Genomic DNA, 22,596 nt, shown 5'->3' on the forward strand with positions numbered 1-22,596 from the left:
TATTCTTAAACATCTTATTTTAATTTAAAATGTACACTTATTCGTTCATATTTTGAGTAGTTGTACTTGATGAGAGCTCCACATGTCATGCACCCTCATGAAGTCATTTTTCTAAAATGAATTTGTTGGTAATGCCCTGGTGTCCAGGGGTTGGGACTCCACCCTTTCACCACCAAGGGTGTGGGCTCAGACCCTGGTTGTGGAACTAGGGTCCCTCACACCACACAGTGTGACCAAATAAAAATTTTAAAAATAAATAAAATTGGGCTTCCCTGGTTGCTCAGACCAAAAAGAATCTATCTGCAATGCCAGAAACCTAGGTTCAATCCTTGGGTCAGGAAGATCCCCTGGAGAAGGGAATGACAAGCCACTCCGATATTCTTGCCTGGAGAATTCCATGGACAGAGGAGCCTGGCGGGCTGTAGTCCATGGTGTAGCAGAGTTGGACATGACTGAATGACTAACACATCGGTTGTTTCTAGATGACGCTGTTTACACCCACATATTTTATTGCATTACATATAATTAAATAATATAATTAAAATAGAAGGTGCTACCAGGGTAAACAGGTTTGGGAAGAAGCAGCTGCCTCTTGATAAGCATGCAGCTCGGCTGTCAGGTGCAGTGACAGCGGTGTGAGTGCTCCGGGGAGTAGCCTGCTGACCGTGGACTTTCAGCTTGCACATGGCTTTCAGAGTGAGAGTGTCAATTCATCTGTCAAGCAGAACTCGTTTGAGTTCCACTCACCATAGAGAAAGAGGAAACGAATATTATCGGTTGCCTATTACATACCAAGCACTGGACACATATTTTCTAATCTAAACTTCACAGCTGCTAGGTTAGATACAACTTATTACCTCCATTTCACAGAAAAGGAGCTGAAGGGTCCGTATCTTAGGTACTTTGCCCCAGCGGCAGGAATTTCGATGCTCATCTGCCTGGTTCCATAACTTCAGCCCTTTTCACAGAAGGAGAGCAAGAAGGTTCAGCAACAGAGCTGATTCAGTGCAGTTGTGTCTGACTCTGTGAGACCCCATAGACGGAAGCCCACCAGGCTCCCCTGTCTCTGGGATTCTCCAGGCAAGAACACTGGAGTGGGTTGCCATTTCCTTCTCCAATGCATGAAAGTGAAAAGTGAAAGTGAAGTTGCTCAGTCGTGCCTGACTCTTAGCGACCTCATGGACTGCAGCCTACCAGGCTCCTCCATCCATGGGATTTCCCAGGCAAGAGTACTGGAGTGGGGTGCCATTGCCTTCTCCAGATTCAGTGTCTGGTCGATGATAAAAGATTCTTGGTGCTCTGTCGTAGAAGTGCTGGCCGCCAAAGTCCACAGAGTGTTTGGCAGGATACAGAAGCTCCCATACCCGGAGTGAACAATCTTCCCCAAACTGCCAATTCATAGGCACCTACAACGGGCACTAGGCATCATTGCTCATCAAACAGCCTCCTTGTCAGGCGTGGTCACTTAAAAAAAAAATAATTTTGTTTATTTATTTATGGCTGTGCTGGGTCTTCTTTGTTGCTCAGGCTTTTCTCTAGTTGAAGTGAGTGGGGTTACTCTAGTTGCAGTGCACTGGCTTCTCATTCTGGTGGCTTCTCTTGCTGCGAAGCACAGGTTCTAGGGTGCTCAGGCTTCAGTAGTTGCGGCACATGGGCTCAGCAGTTGCGGTTCCTGGGCTCTAGAGCACAGGCTCAGTAGTTGTGGACCACGGGCTTAGTTACTCTGGAGCATGTGGGATCTTCCTGGATCAGGGATTAAACCGTGTCTCCTGCATTAGCAGGTGGATTCTTTACCACTTCTTTACCAGGGAAGCCCTCAGGCATGGTCTTGCTGGCCAATCAGACTGACCAGTGCCTGGGCCTTACCAGTTGTTAAATATTTTGAACATCACTGGTGGCCATCCCAAAACCAAACCCCAACAAACTGCACTTCCCAAGCAGGCTCTAGAAAGATGAATAAGATCAAAGAACTGAATCCAACGCTGAACACAGCTGCCCTTGGAGAGGATTTTGTGCAGTCCCACACCAAGTGAGCACGAGCCACCCAAGCCATTTACTCCTTTGCCAGGGCTCACCCAGCACAGAATAAGGCCCTTGCTGGCTGCCCCGTGGTCATCCAGTGAGGCAGGGCCTGCGGAAAAGGACTTCACAGTCTAGGGAGATAGACAGATGGACGATGACAATAGAGGACAGGAAACGATTGGGCAGAGGTGACCCAAAGGGGCTCATAAAGCACCAGCTACGGTGCTGTGTTATTGTCCACTGTCCACTGTCCGGGTAGAGGGACAAGAGCACCCAGCGGAGTCTGGAGGGACCAGAAGAAGTCAGCCAGAAGAGGATGCTGCTCACGGGTCTAACAGCACATCTGGAGCTGGTGCAGAGGGCCTGGGGCCTCAGGACACAGACACGGACAGTGTGTGAGGAGACGGATGAGGGAGGGCGGAGAAGAGGGCCAGCTCTGCACACCTGCCGGATGCTCTCCGCCAGGTCCTGGAGAGCGAGACTGCAGCAGTGTCCCATCCCCACCCCCAGGGCCCATAAACTCTGAGGCATCCTCAAATTTCAGCTCAGAAGTTGCTTTCAGGACTTCTCTGGTGGTCTGGTGGTTAAGACCTCGCCTTCCAATGCAGGGGATGTGGGTTTGATCCTTGGTTGGGGAGCTAAGATTCCATGTACCTTGTGGTCAGAAAAACCAAAACATAAAACAGAAGCAATATTGTGACTAATTCAATAAAGGCTTTTAAAAAATGGTCTACATTAAAAAAAAAAGTCAGTTTCTCAAGGTCTTCCCTCCCGCCTGACTCCCTTGCTCCAAGGGGGCAGAAACTGGGGACTGTTTGTTCACCACCCTGCTGCCTGGGGCCAGCACGTGTGTTGAGTGAGTGAGGACACAGGTCGCCAAGGGTGTTATGAGTCATGGGTGGAGCTGACAGGTGTACCCAAGTCATGGGCAATCACGAAGGGTTTCCAGAAAGACAGTGAGAGGCTCATAAATGAACTTAGGGAGCCGACTCTTAAAGTCGAGTCGAGGATAGATGGGAATCGGGAGAGGACGGGAATAAGGGGAGCCGTTAGAGGTCATGTAATCACCCAGGAGTGCCGCGGGGCCCCACGGGCTGACTGAACCACAGGGCGACAGGGGCGGGCACCCAGCATGACCCAGACTCCTGGCTGGTACTTCACGTGCATGAGGTCATCTGATCCTTGCTACGACCCCAGGAGGTGGATTTATTATTTATTATTCTTGTGCTGAAGCTGAAGCTCCAATACTTTGGCCACCTGATTCAAAGAACTGACTCATTTGAAAAGACCCTGATGCTGGGAAAGATTAAGGGCAGGAGGAGAAGGAAACGACAGAGGATGAGACGGTTGGATGGCATCACTGACTCAATGGACATGAGTTTGAGTAAACTCCGGGAGTTGGTGATGGACAGGGAGGCCTGGCATGCTGCAGTCCATGGGGTCAAAAAGAGTCGGACACAACTGAGTGACTGAACTGAACTGAACTGTAAACACGGCTGGTGAAACAAACCCAGAGACACCAAATAACTTGCAAGGTCATTCGATAAGGAGTGGCAAGTGCCTAAATCAGAGATGCTTACGTGCTGCCTGCCCACCTGCGGCTGAACGTGGACAGGTGGGCACAGGCTTGGAGAGAGCCAAGAGGCATCTGTCTAGCCAGGCCGGGTCTGGGTGTTCTGTGGTGAAGGCACTGGGTGCCTGGGAGTGTGTGGGACACCCCTCCCTGTTCCTCTCGCCCATTTGCCTCAGGCGTCTTCATGTTGATGACAAGGGACAAAGCTCAGATGTTGGAGTTGCCTCTAAGAAGAGAACTGGTTCTGGCCTGACCCTCCACTCCTTGTGAATCATGGCAGTGAAACTGAAACACGCCAGGCTCCTTGGGCAGAAGCAGTAGGAAGAGTGTCAGGGCCGATGCCCAGCACACTCGGCTATCACAGAGCCGTCCGCCTCTGCGTGCGAGTGATGGCGCTGCGCTCCGACAAATAGTGTTCATGTTTGGAATCCAGCTGTTGGGAGAGAGAACAACCAGGATCAGGCGCTTTAGGCACCTCTAAGACATGTTTTCAGATTTCAGAAAACCATGTGAACCGCGCTGTTTCAACTGCTTCCCCGTGGAAGTCGCAGACTGAAGCTTCTTTGTTAATGCCGAATGACTCATGGATGCCCTTTAAAAGAGGACGAAGCAGACGTGTTCTGGTGAGGAAAATACATAAAGAATGCAGTGCATTTTCCCAAATAGCTGTCAGACCATCTGGTTTAGGCCAATAAGAGCAAAGCCTCTGAAGCTCTCAGGCTGACCTCCCGCGTGAGGGTCTCGTCCTGAGCCTGGGCCCCCAGGGACAGACTGACCAGGACGGGAGAGGGAAGACCGGCTTCCCCAGGGTTATTAGTGCTTCCGGGGTTCTATTTGAAGGGAAACCGCCTGTTCTTCAGGAACGTTGTTTTTCTGGGTGGTCACTTTCAGTAGCAAGTAGATAATAATAATAATCTTTTTATTGTAATAATTATTATTACACAATAATAATTTGTTATTATATTAATAATTAATTATATATAATATATTTTATATAAAATATAATAATGATAATTATATTACCTCCTAATTATTGTAATAATTGTAAGAAGCTAAGGACACACTTTTACAGCTCTCCTTGTGTGATAAACATGGTCTATGTACAATAATTCCTTTAATTCTCATAGCCTTCCAGATGAAAAGCTAAGGCTCAGAGACAGTAAGTCACTTGCCCAAGGTCACACAGTGAGTAAGTGACATGTACCGTGCGTGCTGAGTTGTGTCCGACTCTTTGTTACCTGCCAGGCTTCTCTGTCCACAGAGTTCTCCAGGCAAGAATACTGGAGTGGGTTGCCACTTCCTATTCCAGGGGATCTTCTCGACCTGGGAATCGAACCCACACCTCTTATGTCTCCTTTATTGGCAGGAGGATTCTTTACCACTGAGCTACCTGAGTAAATGGCACAGCTGGGCACCATCAGGTGGTCTGACCCCTTCCAGCATCTCTGCGTCTCCAGCCTTGGTGCCCACCTTCCACATCTGGCCTCAGGCACCCCGGGCTGCAACAGCCTCCTCTGAACCTGCTGGCTCGATTGATCTCAACCTTGGTATATTTAGGCCTTCTCGTTGTACAAGCCGATAAATTCTCTTTTGTATGTTTAAGTTCTTTAGAATTGGATTTTAAATCTCTCAAACATACAGAGTTCTAATATAGAAATATTCTATAAAGTGTGTAGAATGCCAGACTCAGCAGCTTGAACACTGACTTGTTGGCAGTGGGAGCCTCTGGAGGTTTTGAGTCAACAAGCTCCTCCTTTGGTTTACGCTAATGCTTAGAATACATTTGAGCACCACAGGCGGTGGCACCCCACTCCAGTGCTCTTGCCTGGAAAACCCCATGGACAGAGGAGGCTGGGAGGCTGCAGTCCATGGGGTCGCTAAGTCAGACACGACTGAGCAACTTCACTTTCACTTTTCACTTTCATGCATTGGAGAAGGCAATGGCAACCCACTCCAGTGTTCTTGCCTGGAGAATCCCAGGGACTGGGGAGCCTGGTGGGCTGCAGTCCATGGGGTCGCACAGAGTCAGACACGACTGAAGCGACTTAGCAGCAGCAGCAGGGTACCCCTGAGCTGGATCATATACTGATAAATACACATGACCCCTACCCTGAGGAAAACACTGTTAAATTCTCCCTCAAGTGATGCTTGACAATGTCTTGCATTGTGTAAGTGCTTGTTGACCTAACACACTTGGCTCACAATGGTGGCAAAATGGTGCTATTGGAAGGATGAATGGTCTGTGTACCAGGGGGTAAAGGTCTGGGTGGGCTGGACGTGGTGGGGATACCGTCGGGGGCTGCTGTTGGGGTGGGGGGGCGTTCCTGAGCAGAGACGAGAGCACAGTAAAGTAGGGGCAGCCTGGAAACCATCCGACTGGCAGGAAGATTGAGGACAAGCTGAGCAACTGGATGTGGAAGCAGAGAAAAGAAAAAGGAGACGGGCGTGAGGAGAATGGGACGCTGTGACTAGCAGGGCATCGGGAGTAGAAGCTGGTTTGAGAGGGTGGCAAGGAAGACTGAGCTCAGTTAGACAGGTGGAGTGTGAGCACCTGTTCCAAAGCAGTGGGAAAAGCCACCGTGTGCCCTCCAGGGGGAGGGGGAGGAGTGGTGGAATTCTGGAGCAGCTCAGACCCACAAGACCTGGATTTGAGTCCCAGCTCTGTGCTCTCTTTGCTCCGTGGCCCCAAGAGCATCACTTAACCTTTCTAAATTTCAGAGGATAATGGTGCCCACCTCACTCCGCCTGTGCATGGGCAGACGGAATGAAATGATGTTAACGGGGTCACACCAAGGACAGGGTGGTTATTAGTTTTATTCCAAAAACTGATAGGGGCGTTTCCTGGTGGCTCGGTGGTAAAGAATCCGCCTGCCAATGCAGGGGACACGGGTTTGATCCTTGGTCCGGCAATGATCCCACCTGCAGTGGAGCAACCGAGCCCATACTGAGCCATGCTCTCACTGCAACTAAAGAGTAGCCCCCACACAGCAACAAAGACCCAGCACAGCCAAAAATAAATATATAAGTAAAAAAAAAAAACTTTTAAATTAAAGAAAAATTGATAGGAGAGTTCCTTTGTGGTCCAGTGGTTAGGACTCGGGGCTTTCACTGCCATGGGGCCAGGTTCAATCCCTGGTTGGGGAACTAAGATCCTAAAAATAAAATCGATAAACTGTGAAAAAGCATTAAAAACCATGTGCCAGTGTAAACAGTTATCGACTCTTTGGATTAGAAGTTCGAGATCATCAAATGCTCCCTGGATAACTGTAAAGACAGAGACAGTAGGGATTTGGGGCCTAAATGGTGGAAATAATGACTTTGGGTCTCAGTCTGACCCCTGCACTGGGATAAAAGCTTGAATATGCACTTTTTCTCACCCACTGAACTGCCATCCCAAGCAGAGCCTGTCACTAATGAAAGAGACAGGCATGGACTCCGCATTTCAAAACTTCATCTGGAACAATGAACAGAAGTCAATTATCTAGCGCCAGAAATCGCTTCCCAGATGATTGATGGAGCTATTAGCAGGTCCTTGGCAGGCTCTGCTGCTGCCTCTGGGCTGCGCGGTCCGACAGCAGCGGCCTGACCCTCCCCGGAGCCCCCTGTCTGGGACCAGTCCACCCCTCGGTATGGAGCTTCCCAAGGTCAAGTGGGCCCCGGGTGGCTCTGCCACGAGCCCACGAGCCACCTCTGTGCCCAAGCCAGGCTGTGTTCTCTATTCTGACTTACTCGGTAATCTGGGCTCAGCACAGAACAGTTAGAACCAGAACTTCCACAGCATGGGGAAGCAAAAAGGGTATCTGCCCCCAGGGGCTTCCCTGATGGCTCAGCAGTAAAGAACCCACCTGCCAATGCAGGAGACGCGGGTTCGATTCCTGCGTTGGAAAGAAGGAAATGGCAACCCACTCCAGTATTCCTGCCTGGGAAATCCCATGGACAGAGGAGCCTAGCAGGCTATAGTCCATGGGGTCGCAGAGAGCTGGACATGACTTAGCGACTAAACCACCATCATCTGTCCCTGGTGCCAGCTAAGAGCAGCTTCTCAGCCAGCCCCTTGGAACAGATGTGATATCTAAGGGGCTGAACAGGCATGCCAGGTCCAGCATAGGTCAGACTGTTCTGAAAAGCAGCCATTTGATATTTTGACTCTCTCTGACTTACCTTCAACCTTCCAGAAAGATGCCCAGTGGGTCTAGAAATTTGTGAGGAGACAGAGGAAGGCTGAGTTGATGAGTGACCCCTGCTCACAGGTGCTTTTCCCAGGAGGAGGCAAAGTTCCAGGAGCCATGGTGGGTGAATTCAGAAGTGCCTTCCTCCCAGGGATGCACCCTAGGCACAGGTGGTGCTGGTGGTGAAGAACCTGCCTGCCAATGCAGGAGACCTGAGAGACACGGGTAAGATTCCTGGGTCGGGAAGATCCCCTGGAGGCGGGCACAGCAATTCACTCCAGTATTCTTGCCTGGAGAATCCCATGGACAGAGGAGCCTGGCGGGCTACAGTCCGTGGGCTCTCCAAGAGTCAGACACGACCAAGCGACTAATACTATTACCTCTACTAACCCGTGTAAAGTAAATGGCAAATGAGAAGGCCCCACAAAGACGCTCCATAATTATGTTGAGTGACAGAATAAAGGATTGAATGAGTGAATATATCTCCATTTTCACCAATGAGTTTTCACTTGCAGCATCAGCAGAGGTGTTTACCACTTGAAAGTCTCTGGAGTCCCAGGCCCCAGCTCTGATTTCAGAGCTGCAAATCAAACAGCTCTGCCCGACTCCTCTTAAGACCCTTTCAAAAGAGCCAGCCGTCTCCTTACATCAATCAATCCTAACTAAAAACTGCCGGAAGCTACTTGCAAATAATCCAAGTCATCAACCACATCAAGTTTCTAACCTCTTCAATGAAGACCTACTCCTGGGACTTCCATGGTGATCCAGCATTCAAGACTCTTCACTCCCAGTGCAGGGGGCCTGGGTTCAATCCCTGTCAGAGAATTAGATCCCACTTGCCCAGCTGAGAGTCCAAATGCTGCAACTAAATATCCCGCAGGTCACAATTAAAACAAACAAACAAACAAAAGATCCCACGTGCCCCAACTAAAACCCAGAGCAGACAAGTCAATAATATAAATATTAATAATCATAAAGACTTACATCTTTTAGTTTATCAAACCCACACAGAGCCATTCAGTGCCTGGTTGGGAAAGGGACTCCTTCAGAGACACTACTGCCTCTGGGACCGTGCACTCAGAGAGTCTAATAAATTCGCAGCATGGTGGTGACCGACAGGAAAGGCCCCGAGCTCTGAGCTGCACAACCAGCCCTGGGCCCCTTCAATGAAAACAATTTTAAATTCGACTATCTGACTAGGCCTCTGCCCAAACTGAGGTACAAAGTCTAGGGGTTCCACATCATAGAAGACTAGAGGAGGCTGTAGAGACCACGTTCCTTCAGGAGCATTTGCCAAGACACGCTGCGTGGGAAAGAGAAAAGGGACGGGCAAACCCATGAGGTTTCTGGGTCCAGGATGACAGGGACCTCCAGTGGGGAGGGAAGGACTTGATATGAAGGGAGTCATGGAGGTCTTGAATCTCAACTTTTCTGTTTTTTTTTTTTTTTTTGCCTCTGGTGTAAACCCACACATTCAAAGCATACTTAACACATTTAAGGCCACTACTAAATGCTGGGTCTCAGGGATATAAAGCTGAAAGAAAAACAGACTGAATTCCCTTTATAAACACACAGTCTAGTAATGGGGACTGACGTGATGTTTTTCCAGTAGTCAGGGACGGATGTTAGAGTTGAACCATGAAGAAGGCTGAGGGCCGAAGAATGGATGCTTTTGAACTCTGGTGCTGGAGAAGACTCTTCAGAGTCCCTTGGACAGCAAGGAGATCAAACCAATCAATCCTAAAGGAAATCAACCCTGAGTATTCATTGGGAGAACTGATGCTGAAGCTCCAATACTTTGGCCACCCTATGTGAAGAGCCGACTCATTGGAAAAGACCCTAATACTGGGAAAAATTAAGGGCAGGAGGAGAAGGAGATGGCAGAGGATGAGGTGGTTGGATGGCATCATTGACTCAATGGACACAAGTATGAGCAAACTCCAGGAGATAGTGAAGGACAGGGAAACTTGGTCTGCTGCAGTCTATGGGGTTGCAAAGAGTCAGACTGAGTGACTGAACAACAACAAAAAAGGAACCACATGCCATGGGAGCAAAGATGGAGATATGCCCGACTCCACCTGGACGGAGGGAAGGGGTGGGCTCTGAATTTTAAGGATTATGAGCTGAGCTACGAAGGGACTCACTAAGTAGACAAGAGCCACAGGGCATCCCAGAGACATGAAAAGGCTTGTGCTAAGACCCAACTGTGCAGAAATGTTCAGCACCTTGGGCGCTATCGGTGGTTTAACCCATTCCCTAAAGTCAGCCAGAGACGTCTTTCAAAAATCAAGTCTGCTCTAAATGGTTCTGTGGCTCTCTATTCCTCTAGGTTACGTCACAAAGTCCTTAATATGGAATCTTCTGAGCTCTTCCATGACCAGGAAGACCCACGGGCCTCTCTAGCTTTCTCTCTCGTCACTGACAGGCCACGTTTCCCTTCGGATACTTGAAAACACTCAGATCTCTCATCTGTGACCCTTCTCATATACAGGCTCTCACTACCAACTTCCAACTCACATCCATCATTTCTCATTCATTCCTTTGGATCAGAGGGATCCCTGCCTTTGAGGTCAGGTGATGTCCATCTGCTGTGCTCTAGCAAAGCACCTGTTGAACTCAATGAAGTATATACCTTCATGTCCAAAGTCTGTCCTCCACCTTTGATTGCCAGCTCTAGGGTATCAGGGACTGTGGGTGCCTTGCTCGCACTACTGGATTATCAGAGTCCAACACAGGATCAGATACACGACAGGAACTCGAATGAAGGAATGAGTCAAGTGTGATTGCATCTCTGGATGTATGTGAGGCTTGATGAGAGATTAGGCTGAACAGTTACATACTCTAGATTGTGAAGGACCCTATACAGTACACCAAGGAATCTGGGTTTTATTCGCAGACTGTGGGAAGCCATTACTAGACTGGCATTTTTAAAAGATCATTTTCGGAAAGATAACCCTGGTTCCCATGTAAACAGGAGGGACTGGAGAGGGACTTTTTGATCCCTGGGTCGGGAAGATCCCCTGGAGAAGGAAATGGAAACTCGCTCCAGTATTCTTGCCTGGAGAATCCCATGGACAGAGGACTCTGGCAGGCTACAATCTCTGGGGTCGCAAAAAGTTGGACACAACTTAGCAACTAAGCATGAATGCACACAAGCACCCTGGGCCAGAAACAGGAGGACTTGTCGTAAAGCCCATTCTTCATGCACGGACAGAATGAGGACCTGAATCAATGAAGGATGAGGTGGGGAACTGAGGGGACAACCATGTGGATATTAAACAGGTGGAAGCAAGAGCATTGGGTGACTGACTGAATGTGTGGAATGAGGAAGGAGAAGGATTTAGGATGGTGCCACAGTTTCTGTTTGGACAACTAGATGAAGTTAAATGAACAGAAGCATGAATTGAATTGTCTTTTTGCTTTGGTTTAGCATTCACTGGGGCCTGAATCAAAGAAAGCCATCTTTCCTCTGGTTTGGGGTTAGCCTTTCTGAGCAAGGAGGTGAGGAGGTCTGGCTTTTAGCATTGCAAGAGACCCTTACACTCAAGAAGTGTGGAGACTACTTATTCAGCCTGCAAGCCAGGGATCTCTGAAGCCCTCCTAAAACCATGTGAATCAGTCCTACGCTGTTTTAGCATCCCTATCTTTGCTATCTGATTCAGGTCCATAAGCTTTTGCTTCTAAGAGCTCCAGGCTGGACTGCAGTGCCAGTTTATGGAGCAGGGCACAAAGGAGTCATTGATAAGCTGCTTCTCCTCCCATCAAATCTCTCGGCCATTCCTCTGCTGGGTCCTGTCTCTGGGGTAATGACTCCAGCTGACCCAGTGTGCCCGACCCTGTTTCCGGAAGTCTGGCCCTATGGGGGGCCTTCTGGTCATGTTGAGGGGCAGTGCCCAGGGGAGGTTCAGGACAGGACCCTGGTGGAGCCCAGAAGCCCAGGCTTAGAGCTGTTGTGCTCAGAGCTGATGGAAAATCTGATCAGGGCCTGAGCAAACAACACAGCTCACATCTTGGCATCTGTAAGTGGGACTCACCAAAATGCAATGTGGAGTCAGTGAGTGAAGTCAGCTTTGGCTGCAAACCTCGAAAGGGGTGAGTGGGGGCAGAGTCCAGGGAGGAAGGAAAGGACAAAGCAGCACATGTCGCTAGGGTGTCACCCTGGTTTGAAAATGAGAACATAAAAAGGAGCCCTTGGAGGAAGGTCCTGACTCCAGATCCAGAGGCATCAGCCATCGCTCAGCTGGTGTCTGCCCAGGGAAGCCTGAGCACCCTCCAGTCAAGTTAAACGGCCTTAGGAAAGAACTCACAGACCCTTTCCAAGGAAAATCACACATACGGCCTCGCAGACACTGGGAATTCCACGGAACCGAGCAAATGAAGTCTCTGTTTAAAGTCATGCCAAGGTCTCTTATATGACTAAGGGTTATTACTTCTGCTTAGAGGCAGCACATGTCTACAGCTCCAGATCCTACTGGCAAACCAACCCCTCCCCAAGTGCCAGTTAAGCAAGCACTTTCAGAATGAGTAGTGGGCATTCTCAGATCCCGTGGGAACACTTTTGCTCTCAGATCATAATTTTATCAGGAGTTCTCACCTCAAACCTCCCCTCTAGGATTTGTTCTGACACAGGCAATGCACTTGAAAATGAGTCCAAAAGTCTTGGTTTGGGGTTTCTTCTTTAAAATGGTAGATGTAGCTTTCCAAACTTGCTTTATCTAAAATCTCCTGGAGTTCACATAAAAAATCCAAATTCCCAGACCCCTTTCCTAAACACTGATTCAGTGGGTCTAGAGTAGGGCCTTCTGGAATATGGATTTTACTTGTTTTTTGCTGTTTTTAAAAAGGATATATAATGTGGACTATATAGCCCTCCAGGCTCCTCTGTCCATGGAATTGTCCAGGCAAGAATACTGGAGTGGGTAGCCATTCCCTTCTCCAGGGGATCTTCCTAACCTAAGGATCAAACATTGGTCTCCTGCATTGCAGGCAGATTCTTTACTGTCTGAGCCACTAGGGAATAATACAATACATATATATTATTGGATTATAATTGCATTATCATTTTGTGTTAGTTTCTGCTACAACAAAGTGACTCAGTTATGTGTATACATATATCCCCTCCCTTTTGAACCTCCCTCCCCCCCATCCCATCCCCTCCCACCCCACCCCTCTAGGTCTTCACAGAGCCCCGAGCTGAGCGCCCTGTGCTATACACAGCTTCTGACTGTCTTACACGTGGCCGTGTATATACATCAGTGCTATTCTCCCAACTCATCCCCTGCTCCCCTTCTCCCGTGGCGTCCACGTGTCCTGACTCTACGTCTTCATCTCTGTTCCTGCAAACAGGCTCATCTGTACCATCTTTCTAGATGGAATCTGGCTTTTTTAAAGGGTCCCTGGAAATGCTTGGGATTAGGCAAGTAAAAGCACTGTTTTTGAGTCATGGGCTCTGGTAGAGGGTTTGGGCCAGCCCATGGTCATTCCTACCGCACCCCGGACAGGTAAGCAATGACCAAATGAGGAGAGCATGCCGACCTGGGTGACCAGAAGGTGACGTGGGGACAACAGGCAGGAATGCTTCGGGGGGAAGGAAGCAGTGCCAGGATAGGGTGGAGAGGCGGAGGGACTTTTGCCAAGCATTCTGCATTTCCTCAAAGTTCACAAGAAGATCATCTCTGAATAAGATGTTCTAAATAAGGCTGCATCTGCCGGGATTATGAATCACCACCGCAGGACTGTTTGGACAGGACCTGTTTGGGATGTAGCGACAGGATGGAATTAATAGACTGTCAGGAAAGTTGGGAGAAAATGTAATTATCGGGGAGGTTTCATTGGCGCTGGATGCCCAGACCACAGGCACTGATCATAGGTTCTGCGTGTGACCTTGAACTCCTGTTACACAGACCGCAGAATGCCCCTGTGAAGGGCGTGTGTTTGCTTCTGTGCACGAAACCAGGGGCCTCTGCAGACACCACTTCACCATCATCTCTGCATCCCCAGGCCCAGCACAGCACAGGACACACCATCCATGAGTGCCACCAAATGGTTTTGCACAGCATCTTGTATCTTTTTGGACCTTACATCTCCTGGCATTGTGATGAAGGCATCTGACTCATGGCCAGGGCGAGATTTGATTCTGACTTCCTCAATAAAACATCAGGAAATGCTTAGACCTGTGGCATTTCAGAGACTTATTCTTAAGTCTTTCTGTATTCATTTCAGACTCAACGCTGACTCAGGTCCGTCCCTTCAAACGGATGTGCTGGGAAACACCCCCAGACACAGATTTAATAACCCAACAGCCTGGAAGCTCAAGGGTGGGCTCCTTCCTGGGGAACCTTCGCTCTCTGTCTCCAACTCGGCAACATGCCCTTTTGTCCCAGCTGGAACATGTTGCTGAAATACCAAGTAGTGTGAGCCTTCTTTGACAGCTTCAATTATCAGCTCAAGGAATAAAAACAAAAGACAGGAAGGGGTGTCAGGGGCAGAAAGGCAGCACGGAGTTGGTCCGTCTGTGGCATGAAAAGTGTGAAGGGATGTTTTTCTTCTAAGTTTTAATTCTCTTTTGGGAGTTTGATTGTTGAGGGGCATGATAAAGGTCTTATTGGACCATTTAGAAAAATAAATGACTCAAAGAAAGATTTATCCATGATAGAATCACACTGTGTTTTCAAGGGTAAAATGTATGGACTATTAAAGATTTTATTGAGCAGCTACTGTGTGCCTGGGGCTTCCCAGGTGGCTCAATGGTAAAGAATCCACCTGCCAATGCAGGTGATGAGGGTTCAATCCGTGGGTTGGGAAGATTCCCCTGGAGAGGGAAATGGCAACTCACTCCAGTATTCTTGCCTGGAGAATCCCATGGGCAGAGGAGCCTAGAGGGCTACAGTCCATGGAGTCACAAAGAATCAGACACAACTCAGTGACTAAACAACACACTGTGTGCCTAGATAATCTCTAATTCTTGAACAATCCTGCTAGACTCCTTTTCCCATATCCGCATCTTTTCGGTGGAGAAGTTAAGGCTATTTGCTCAAAGTAACAGAAAGTTGGAGAGCCAGGATCTGAATTTTGGACCCAAATCCTAAGTTACATTTTTGGAAAATGTCTTCAACACTTTTTATGATGTTAATTTGTGTTTTGCTTTGGTAATTTCTTTATTCACATACCATACAACTCAACCATTTAAAGTATACAATTCAATTATCTTCAGCATATTCACAGTTGTACAACCATCACCACAAGCAATCTTAGAACTTTCCCATCACTCATAAAGAAACCATGTGCCCTCTAACTAGCACCCTCGTATTCCTCCAACCTCTCCCGTGCCCTAAGCAACCAGTAATCTGCTTTTGTCTTTATAGATTTGTCTTCTCTGAATGTTTCACATAAAGGGAATCATATAATATGTAGTTGGCTTCTCTCACTTAGGACATTTTCAAGGCTCATTCATGTTGTAGCCTGTTTCAGCACTTCCTTCCTCTTTATGGCTGAAGAGTATTCTGTTGTTTTAGGAATGGAACTGTGCTCCCTCAAATCCGTATGTTGAAATTCTATCCCCTAAAACTTCAGAGTGTGGCTTTATTTGGAAGTAGGATCATTGCCCGAGAAGGTAATGGCAACCCACTCCAGCACTCTTGCCTGGAAAATCCCATGGGCGGAGGAGCCTGGTGGGCTGCAGTCCATGGGGTCGCTAAGAGTCGGACACGACTGAGAGACTTCACTTTCACTTTTCACTTTCTTGCATTGGAGAAGGAAATGGCAACCCACTCCAGTGTTCTTGCCTGGAGAATCCCAGGGACGGGGGAGCCTGGTGGGCTGCCATCTATGGGGTCGCACAGAGTCAGACACAACTGAAGCGACTTAGCAACAGCAGCAGCAGCAGAATCATTGCAGATATAATTAGCCAAGTTGAGGTTGTATGGAGCAGGCGGGTCCATATTCCAGTATGATCAATGTCCTTATAACAAGGGGACATTTGGACACAAAGACACGCACACAGGATGAATACCATGTGACCACAAAGAGAAAGCGAGATGAGAGTCACGCTTGTACAACCCAGGGAAACACCAGAGATTGCCAGCAACCCACCAGAAGCTAGGAGACAAGCACATATTCTCCTTCCCAGATGTCAGAAGGTATCAGTCCTACCACAGCTTTGACCTTGGACTCTAGCCTCCAGGAGTGTGAGATGATAAATTTCTGCTTCAGCCGCCCAGTTTGTGGTTCCTTGTTGCAGAAGCCCTAGCAATCTAATACACATTATATGAATTGACCACACTTTGTTTATCCATGCATCAGTGATCGGACATTTGAGTTATTTCTACTTTCTGGTTATCATGAATAACCAGGTACACATGTGTGGACAAGTTTTTATGTCACCGTGTGCCGTCATTTCTTTGGGGTATATATCTAGATGTGGAATTGCTGGGTCATTTGATAACTGTGTTTAAACTTTTGAGGACTGTTTTCCTTAGTGACTGCACCATTTTACATTCCCACCTGCAGTGTATGAAGGTTCCAGTTTTCTCCATATCTTCGCCAACACTTGTTATTATCTGTCTTTTTTTATTATAGCCACCCTGGTGGGTTGGAAATAAATTATACTTTGGTTTTGATTTCCATTGCTCTGATAACTATAATGTCGAGCATCTTTTCATGTGCTTCTTGGCCATTTGTAGATCTGTTTTGGAGAAATAATCTATTCAGATCCTTTGCTCATTTTTAAAACCAGGTTGTCTTCTCATTATTGAGTTGTAAGAGCTTTATATTGCACATTCTAGACACAAAACCTTTATCAGATGTCTACTTGCAAATACTCTTCCACAACTTGTGGATTTTCTTCAATTTCTTGATGTGCCTTTGAAGTACAAATTTTAAAATTTTGATGAAGCCCAATTTATCTATTGCTAATTAGGGTTTCGGCCCCCTGCTTTGCTGCTACACCTGCCTACAATCATTTTTCCAAGAGCAGTCAGTGACCTTTTTCGTTTTTAAGTATAAAGGAAAGCCTGCCATCCTTTTTGTGCAGGAAAATCTCCAGGATTCTGAGGCTTCACGTGATCTGCCCCCATCCTCCTCTTTCATCACTTCATGTCCTCTCTCTCTCCCTCTTTTTTGATATTGTTTTGCCCACAACAACCCAGATGCTCTGTCCTTTTTTCTCTAAATGTCTATCCAGTTCCTGCTTTGGGAACTCTGTGTTCACTCTGCCTTTGTAAAAGGCTCCCCTGCTCCTTCTTTTCATTCTGGGCTCAGCTCAACTGTTCGTTTCTCCAAGAAGTCTTTCGTGATTGCCCTCCCTAATGTCGCCACCCCTCACCCACACCAGCTACTCTTTACTACCTCATCCTGTCCATGTGTGTTGATGGGACTCACATGAAATTATTTTATTTATGTATTTACTTACTATCTGCCTTTTCCTGCTAGAATCTAAGTATGATAACAGCAGCAACCTTTTCTGGCTTGTTCGCAACTACATCCTAGTTTGGGGGACGGTGTTTAGTCTACAGTAGAGAGTAAGTACTAGTTGAATTACTGAGCAATGGAGTGCAACAGCAAGTACACAGAATGGGTGAGAGCATGGCTTTTCAGAACTGAAAGGAATCTTCATGAATCTCAGCATTAGAAAGAACCTAACCCTTTAGGTTTTATCAAGTCCCGTGGGCACAGTATAGTTTACATATTTTGGAATACTGGGCTTCAGACAGGATGGGAAAGCCAGGTTCCTGCTTGTGGAGTATGCATCCTTTGTGTATGCTAGACCACGGCTCCTCAAATTTTAAGCAAATGACTTGGGGGTACTGTGAAAGTTCAAACTCTGACTCCGTAGGTCTGAGACTCTGCGCTTCTACCAAACTCCCAGCTGATGCTGATGCTGATGCTGCCAGTCAGGGGACCACACTTTGAGAAGTAAGGGTAGAGGGGACAGAGTGCCTTGGTTTACATGGGGTGAGGTCACCCCACCACCAGGTGGAAACCAGCCACACAGTAGGTCTTCTGGTATTGATATCAAGGGAGGAAGACTGAACAAGTCCATTTCTGAAGAAGTCAGGCCATCAAGCAAACTGCCCCCCACTCCCAAGTCTTGACTTCCCTCTGCAACTGTATGTTTACCAGGATACTCTAGCCAACCGAGAAGGAAAAACCCAGGAGGCTGCCTACATCTTCATCTCTCAACCCTACAGATTTTCCTTGTATTGAATTCATATGTCTTCTCTCATTTTGTGTATTAGAAGAGAAGCACATCTAAGCAATTCAATTCGTGTTTATTAGGCACCTACTGTGTGCATGTTCTGCGTTTTGGGGCAAAGATAAACCAAACCTGGCCCCTTTGCCCCCAGGAGCCTAGCCTCTGAAGGCAGTGAGATAAGAAACAGAGGCTCTGGTCAGGCTGTAACGTGGAACTTCCTGTCATGGAAGCATCCAGTTCTTTGGGGGAGGTGAAGCACTTTTTCTTTCCAGGGAGAAGTTAAGGCTCATCAGTGGAATGAAACAAGAGCCCCCATCTTGTCTGGCTAGTGCAGTTGCTCCACACGCCAATGAGAGGAGAGACGGTGGTGGGGAGCACAGGAAAGGAAGGACTGGAGACCTACTCCGGGTGTTAGGATGCGGCAACAGGCACTTCGTTTCACTTCCGGGCAAGAGCATCGGGCACAGGTCTGAAGCACAGTGGAAGCACAGAGACGGCTGACCCTGCCTGGAGTGTTCAAAAGAGACTTCATGGAGGTGAGGTTTGCCTTTGACCCTGAAAGGTGGCCAGAGGTGTGTCAGATGGACATAAGACGAGGGTTCCAAGCCAAGCGGCTTGCGGGTGAGGGAACACTTAATGTTAAGTGAACAGTGAGAGTTAGGTGTGGCCTGAGGTGGCTGGGGTTGCAGGGTGGTGAGAACCTGGGGATGGGAGTGGGGAGGGGATGAGGCTGGAGCAGAGAGAAAGCTATGAGAGGCCTTGCTAACCGAGTTAGCACTTGACCTTCTAGGAAGCAGGTTAGAGGCAGAGAACTGCATTAATTCACTTCATAAAAGGACTCTATGGGCCGAAAAAAATGAGAAGCTTGGTGAGGTTGGAACAGGGTCAGCAAACTTCCTCTGTGAAGGGCCAGATAATTTCTTAAACATTTTAGGTAGGTGGGTTGTAGGTGGGTTGCAACGACTCAACTGCACCACCACCCTGGATAATTTGTAACTGAGTGGCTGTGGCTGGGTGCCAATAAAACTGTGGTTTTTGTTCAGTCACTCAGTCGTGTCAGACTGTTTGAGACCCCATGAACTGCAGCATGCCAGGCCTCCCCGTCCCTTACCATCTCCCAAAGTTTGCCCAAGTTCATGTCCATTGCTTCGCTGATGCCATCCAGCCATCTCACCTCATATTATTTTTCATATTATTTTCATGTATTAAAAAAATATTCTTCTCCTGATGTTTTTCAACCATTTAAAAAAATGTCAGTGGCTTCCCTGGTGGCTCAGTGGTAAAAAAAAAAAATCTGCCTGCCAATGCAGGAGACTGGGGTTGTATCCTGATCCAGGAAGATCCCACATGCCGCAGGGCAACTGAGCTTGTGCACCACAACTATTCAGCCTCTGCACTAGAACCCAGAAACCTCAACTCCTGAGTCCACGCACCGCAATTACTGAAGCCCAAACGCTCTAGAGCCTGTGCTCTGCAACAAGAGAAGATACTGCAATAAGAAGCCCAGGTATCACAACTAGAGTAGCCCCCTACTTGCCACCACTAGGGAAAAGTACATGCAGCAAAAAAAGACCCAGCACAGCCAAAAAAAAAAAAAGTCTAACCATTCTTTCCTTGGGGACAGTACAAAGTCAGGCTGCAGGCCATCTTTAGCCCCTGGGTAGTCTGCCAACCTGGCTGGGAGAAGGTTAACAGTCAAGGGAGTTAGGACGGAGCCTGGGACACATTAAAGGGTTTAAACTTTATCCTGTGGCCAATGGGGAAGCACTGGAGGTCTTTAGAGCCAGGATCATGTACAAATGGACTGCTGGACCACCTAAGAAGGCGTCCCACAAAACCTAAGAATGGGTCTAAATGGTGGGAGAGTGACTGGACTCAAGAAATTATTGCAGGCACTCTTTAATAAAAGTTTTAGCAAAATTTATGGGCATACAGAGAGCTAATTAAAGGGTTTTTTCTTTGCTTTTTGATTCAAACAGACCACACCCTCTGTTGGCACTGGTTCGTGTTGGCCTAGTTCTTGAAAACAGCAAATGGCATTTTCTTAATTAATCTAAGACAATTTCTATGAACACAAGTTGCCTTTGCGTGTATAGTCCAGTTTATTGAGGTTTTGTCCTATGTGGGCTTTATCCTGTTAGCATGACTCAGAGTGGGAAGGTCTCATGTTCTGCCTCTTGGCAGGGAAGATGCAATTACACTCAGCAGTGGGCTGGTAAATGTTTAACAACCTGCTCTGCAAAAAATGTCTGTGTGCGCATACATATGTAAGTTTATTTTCATTTAATTCTACAAAGGATATATAGCACCCAATTTGTAAATAATAATAAATTATATAATACTCTTTATTATAAATTCCATTTGTTGTTGTTGTTTAGTTGCTAAGTTGTGTCCAACTCTTTTTCTGTGAAACCACGGGTTGTAGCTCCTCTGTTCATGGAATTCTTCAAGCAAAAATACTGAGTGGGTTGCAATTTCCTTTTCCAGGGGATCTTCCTGACCTGGGGATTGAACCTGCATCTCCTGCATTGGCAGGCAGGTTCTTTAACACTAAGTTACCAGGTCATTGAGCTCACTGATTTTCACAGAACACTGACGTTGATTTTTGCCCAGCTCTTGTATTCAGAGCCAATTGGTGTTTGCAGTTCAACCACGATCTGACAAAATAAGACTATAAATAAGTGCTTGATTATTACCCAGTTTGGCAGAGAAGTTCCTCATGTCACTGACAAATGAGTGTGATTCCGACATGAATGCTGGTTGACATTTTTATGTTAATGGCTAAGATGAAAGTGAAGCCATGAAATGCCTGCTGTGACTTCACTCATCTGTCAATGAGATGAGTGCCCTCTTTGCTGAATCATACGACAGTTTGCAGATACTGGAAGAATATTACCTCAAATATTTTCACAACTCATAATGTAAGGGCTACAGACACGACACACTTTTAAGTTTACATCTTTTTTGGGGCAAAGTGATGCCACTGAAAGGTATAAATAAAGGGAGTGACAATTATGCCCTCTATCTCTGAGCTTTGACATCTGCACTTTTAACATTTTCTTGACCCCTTTATTACACTTAGACAATCAGCAAAACAATAAGGTTGTGCTTTTTTTTTTTTTTTTAACATTTGCCAACTATGCTGGTGTAAACAGTCCTACTGTGGACAATTTCAAACTGACAGAATGTAGAGTTAGGAAGAGTTGTGTAGTAGTACACCATTATAGTGGTATTTATACCACACAGATACAACCTACAGTTTGCAAAACACCAGGAAATTTAACAGTCAGCTCTCTGGAGTCAGCAGGAGCTGCCTGCAGCACAGTAAACGATACTTCACTTATGTAGAACTGATTTTTGCAACAGATAAAGAAGCTATAGTACACGTATAGAATAGAATATTACTCAGCCATATAAAGGAACGTGTTTGAGTAAGTTCTAGTGAGGTGGATAAACCTAGACTAGCCTGTTATACAGAGTGAAGTAAGTCAGAAAGAAAAAAACAAATATCATATATTAATGCATATACATGGACTCCAGAAAAATGGTACTGACAAACCTATTTGCAGGGCAGGAATAGAGACTCACATAGAGAACAGATTTATGGACACAGTGGGGGCAGGAGAGGGTAGGACGAATTGAGAGAGTAGCACTGAAATACATACATTACCATGTGTAACAGTGGCTGACTTTATTTTTCTGGGCTCCAAAATCACTGCAGATGGTGATTGCAGCTATGAAATTAAAAGACGCTTACTCCTTGGAAGGAAAGTTATGACCAACCTAGATAGCATATTTAAAAGCAGAGACATTACTTTGCCAACAAAGGCCTATCTAGTCAAGGCTATGGTTTTTCTAGTGGTCATGTATGGATGTGAGAGTTGGACTATAAAGAAAGCTGAATGCCGAAGAATTGATGCTTTAGAACTGTGGTATTGGAGAAGACTCTTGAGAGTCCCTTGGACTGCAAGGAGATCCAACCAGTCCATCCTAAAGGAGATCAGTCCTGAGTGTTCATTGGAAGGACTGATGCTGAAGCTGAAACTCCAGTACTTTGGCCACTTGATTCGAAGAGCTGACTCATTTGAAAAGACCCTGATGCTGGGAAAGATTGAGGGCAGGAGGAGAAGGGGACGACAGAGGATGAGATGGTTGGATGGCATCACCGACTCGATGGACATGGGTTTGGGTGGACTCCGGGAGTTGGTGACGGACAGGGAGGCCTGGCGTGCTGTGGTTCAAGGGGTCGCAGAGTCAGACACGACTGAGTGATTGAACTGAACTGAACTGAATGGGAAGTTGCTGTATAACACAGGGAGCTCAACCTGGTGCTCTGTGACAACTTGGAGGGGTGGGATGGGGTTGGAGGTGAAAGGGAGATTCAAGAGGGAGAGAACATATGTATACTTATGGCTGATTCATGTTGATGTTTGGCAGAAGCCAACACAACATGGAAAGCAATTATCCTCCAATAAAACTAAATAAATATAATGAGCTTTATTAAAACAAAAAAATGAACAGACTCAAAGTATCTTCTGGTGAAGTTAGCTATGAATAAATCAATTTGCCATCTAAATCTACCAGCTTAACAAAATGACAACATTCTCAAAAATTAGCCCCCAATGTCATCTAAAACAGGC

The 22,596-nt window shown here is 46.9% G+C and overlaps 1 long non-coding RNA gene across 1 annotated transcript; it reads right to left on the bottom strand.

The window, feature by feature from the left end:
- Window positions 1–472: 472 nt before the first annotated feature.
- Window positions 473–4,028, bottom strand: LOC147362686 (uncharacterized). The gene is made up of 2 exons (XR_015136399.1): window positions 3,603–4,028; window positions 473–2,676 (listed from the first exon to the last, which is right to left on the bottom strand). It is a non-coding gene; the product is annotated as an uncharacterized LOC147362686 (long non-coding RNA).
- Window positions 4,029–22,596: the final 18,568 nt, after the last annotated feature.

The sequence above is a fragment of the Bos grunniens genome, chromosome 11 (genome assembly GCF_055505025.1).
Source record: "Bos grunniens cultivar Pamir isolate PY7600 chromosome 11, Bosgru_T2T1.0, whole genome shotgun sequence".
Classification (NCBI taxonomy): domain Eukaryota; kingdom Metazoa; phylum Chordata; class Mammalia; order Artiodactyla; family Bovidae; genus Bos; species Bos grunniens.